This window comes from Sciurus carolinensis, chromosome 11 (assembly GCF_902686445.1).
Source record: "Sciurus carolinensis chromosome 11, mSciCar1.2, whole genome shotgun sequence".
In the NCBI taxonomy this organism is placed as follows: Eukaryota; Metazoa; Chordata; class Mammalia; order Rodentia; family Sciuridae; genus Sciurus; species Sciurus carolinensis.
The window spans coordinates 136,494-140,898 of record NC_062223.1 but is presented as its reverse complement, the minus strand read 5'-3'; positions in this window follow the sequence as shown (position 1 = coordinate 140,898).

Sequence of the window (4,405 nt, the reverse complement as noted above, 5' to 3'; positions counted from 1 at the left end):
CCAATGGGTGGTCCTTCCCCAGGGAATGGCAAATAGTCCCACTATATGTCAAATATATGTTGGCAAGGCTATATCACAGATTAGACAGAATTATAAAGAACTTTATTGTCTCCATTATATGGATGATATTCTTTTGGCTCATAGGGAACAGGAGAATTTATTAAGGGTATTTGACAATATTATTGAAATCCTAGGAAAATGGGGGTTACATGTGGCCCCAGAAAAGGTGCAAACCTGCAGCCCTATTACCTTTCTAGGACACCAAATATTAGATACCTGTGTTAGGCCACAAAAAATTCAATTAGCCACAGAAAAGCTTAAGACTCTAAATGATTTCCAAAAATTATTAGGTGATATAAATTGGATAAGGCCAAATTTGGGAATCACCACTGGTCAACTTAAGCCTCTGTTTGATATTCTCCAAGGAGATTCAGACCCTACATTCCCCAGAAATTTAACTCCTGAAGGGAGAAAAGCCTTGAGGTTAGTAGAACAAGCTTTAAAAAACGTTCATAGTGATAGAGTTGATCTAGCCTTGCCTTTTAGCCTCATAGTGTTAGATTCTAAATATACTTCTACAGGTCTATTGTGGCAAACTGGACCCCTGATATGGATCCATTTGCCAGTGTCCCCCACTGTCCTGTGATGGTGGCAAATCTAGTTGCATTAGGACTTAAGACAGCCCTTTGAGTTTTTGGAGTTCATCCTCAGACAGATATTGTCCCATATATGACAAAACAAATTGAAATACTAGTTAACAATAATGAAGATTGGGCAATTGCCTATTGTTCCACCACGGCCACATTTGATAATCACTTGCCAAGTTCACCTATTGTCAGTTTCTTCAAAAGACATCCTGTTATTTTCCCTCAGGTTGTTAAGGTTCAACGTATCCCAGCAGCAAAAACAATCTTTACAGATGGCTCCTCCTCTGGTACAGCTACAGTAGTTTCTGACAAAGTACAGACTATTATTACTTGTCATAAGTCTGCTCAAAAAACTAAACTAGAAGCAATAATAACTGCCTTACAAACATTTCCTGAGGAACCTTTAAATATTTATACTGACAGTCTCTATATTGCCCAGCTTGTGCCATGACTTGAGACAGTTGGACCCATTAGTCCTCAATCTACCTTACAACAATGCTTTTATCAAGTACGAACTCTTCTGTGGGCTCACAAAGAACCTTTATATATAGGCCATATCAGAGCACATTCAGGCTTACCTGAGTCTTTAGCTCAAGAAAATTCTACTGCAGACTCAGTTACTCGAGATCCTCATGTGTTTAATATTGTACAAGAAGCAATTAATTTCCATAAAGATTTTCATTTCAATCCTATTACCCTCAAAATAAAATATAACATTACAAAAGAACAAGCCAGAAATATAATAAAACAGTGTCCTATCTGTGTGCCTCATTTATCTGTTCCTCATTTTGGAGTCAATCCTAGAGGACTCCTTCCAAATCATCTGTGGCAGATGGATGTCACCTATATCCCTGAATTTGGTACTTTAAGATTTGTACATGTAACTGTAGATCCTACTCAGGATATATATTTGCTACCACCCATACAGGGGAAAAGACAAAAGATGTAATCAGTCATTGCCTTCAAGCCTTTGCTACTATGGGAAGGCCAAAATCATTTAAAACAGATAATGGGCCTGCATATACTTCTTCTTCATTTCAACAGTTTTGCTCAAAGTTTAATATCTATCATTCTACAGGATTGCCCTACAATCCACAAGGACAAGCTGTCGTGGAAAGGGCTAATCAAACATTAAAAGTCTACTTAATGGGGGGTTTCAAGATGGTGGACTAGAGGGTGACTGCATTTCATGTTGCTCCAGGACTCAGGATTCAAGAATAGGAGATATTGAGACACTTGGGACCAACTCAAAGTCACCGGGTGAGTCTCTCCCATTGGGGAGGCGTCCTGGACGGGGCCGTAGTACTGGAATGCAGGGAACTTTGTGAAGTAGAGCTGCCCCATGAGACACCCCTCCCCCCGCTGAAGCAGTGAACTCGGACAACTGGGAGAATCATAGAGGAGGCCACTCAGCACGACTCTTGGACTTGGAGCAACCCACCGGGGCTCCAGGCAGCTGCCCCCAGAGGAGGAGCTGCACAGTGAGCTGTTTGGACTCAGAGCAACTGCTCCTGAACACCAGGGAACTGCCCGGAGGAGGAGGAGGAGCACGGCGGGTCGCTTGGACTCAGAGTGACCGCATCAGGGCTATGGGCGGCTGCCCAGAGGAGGAGCTGTGTGGCAAGCTGTTTGGACTCAGAGCAACCGCTCCTGAACACTGGGGAACTGCCTGGAGGAGGAGGAGGAGCGTGGTGGGTCGATTGGACTCAGAGTGACCGCATCAGGGCTATGGGCGGCTGCCCAGAGGAGGAGCTGTGTGGTGAGCTGTTTGGACACAGAGCGACCACTCCTGAACACCGGGGGACTGCCCAGAGGAGGAGGAGGAGCGTGGCTGTTCACTTGGTCTCTGGGCGGCTGCCCGGAGGAGGAGGTGTGCGGCGGGCACTTGGACTCAGAGCAACCACTCCTGAACACCCGGGGGGCTTCCCAGAGGAGGAGGAGGAGCGCAGCGAGCTGTTTGGACTCAGAGCAACTGCTCCTGAACACCTGGGGGGCTGCCCAGAGGAGGAGGAGGAGCGCGGCGGGTCACTTGGACTTGGAGTGACTGCACCAGGGCTACAGGTGGTTGTCGGGAGGAGGAGGTGAGCAATGAGTTGCTTGGACTCCTAGCGACCACACCGGAACACCAGGTGGCTGCCCGGAGGAAGAGGCATGCGGCGGGTCGCTGGGACTCAGAGCAACTGTACGGGGCTCCAGGTGACTGCTCAGAGGAGGGGCCGCATAGCCAGGCGATTAGGTGCAGAGCAGGGTCCCAGGACATAGGAGGCTTCTTGGTGGAAGAGCCACACAGAGACACATTTAGGGGCACAGCGAAGGTTCCAGGACTGCGGGCAGCTTCTCTGAGGAGGGGCAGCCTAAGGAGACTCGTCTGCAAAGGGCAAGGCTCCCAGGCCCAGTAGGTAGGTCCAGGCCCCTGGGAACATTGAAGAGGAAGGCAGCCCAGCTCAGGTGGTAGTTGTGGATTGAGGGGAACCTCTAGGAGGGGAACTGACCAGCGAGACCTTCCCATCGGGTGAGCCTTCCCTGTTGGGTGAGGTTTTCCCACAAGGACGGTAAAACCACAGACACAGGCACAAACAGGCCTTGCCTCAGCCCACAGCCTAGTTCCCCTTTGGATGACCATTGGTCAACAAGTGGAGGCACCTCTGCCCACTAGCAGGGAAAATACCCCATCTGAAGGCCACCACCCCTAGAGAGGCTGCTTCCTTGTGGAGCACCGCATTATCAACTTCCTCCAAGTCTGCAGGCTACTGAAGGATAAGAGGGGATATACTAGCAATCTTCAGGGACATTATAAGTCAATAGAGGAAATCTGCAATATCTTAATGACCCACTGATTCCTGAACAATATGAGAAAACAAGGGAAGAAAATGCCCCCCAAAATCTAGATGTTACATCAATAAAATCCAATGACAGCATGGCAGAAGAAATGACAGAAAGGGAGTTCAGAATGTACATAATTAAAATGATCAGGGAAGCAAACGATGAGATGAAAGAGAAAATGCAGGCACTGAATGATGAGATGAAAGAGCAAATGCAGGCATTAAATGATCGTACCAATCGACAGTTAAAAGAGCAAATACAGGAAGCAAAAGATCATTTCAATAAAGACTTAGAGATATTGAAAAAAAACCAAACAGAAATCCTTGAAATGAAGGAAACAATAAACCAAATTAAGAACTCCATAGAAAGCACAACCAATAGGATAGAACACCTGGAAGACAGAATCTCAGATATTGAAGACAAAATATTTAACCTTGAAAACAAAGTTGACCAAACAGAGAAGATGGTGAGAAATCATGAACAGAATCTCCAAGAACTATGGGATATAATGAAAAGGCCAAATTTAAGAATTATTGGGATTGAGGAAGGCTTAGAGAAACAAACCAAAGGAATGAACAATCTATTCAATGAAATAATATCAGAAAATTTCCAGAAATGGAAAATCAAGTTCAAGAGGCTTATGGGACTCCAAATACACAAAATTACAACAGACCCACGCCAAGACACATTATAATGAAAATACCTAACATACAAAATAAAGACAGAATTTTAAAGGCTGTGAGAGAAAAGAACCAAATTACATTCAGGGGGAAAACAATACGGATATCAGCAGATTTTTCAATCCAGACCCTAAAAGCTAGAAGGGTCTGGAACAACATTTTTCAAGCCCTGAAAGAAAATGGATGCCAACCAAGAATCTTATACCCAGCAAAACTTACCTTCAAATTTGACGATGAAATAAAATCCTTCCATGA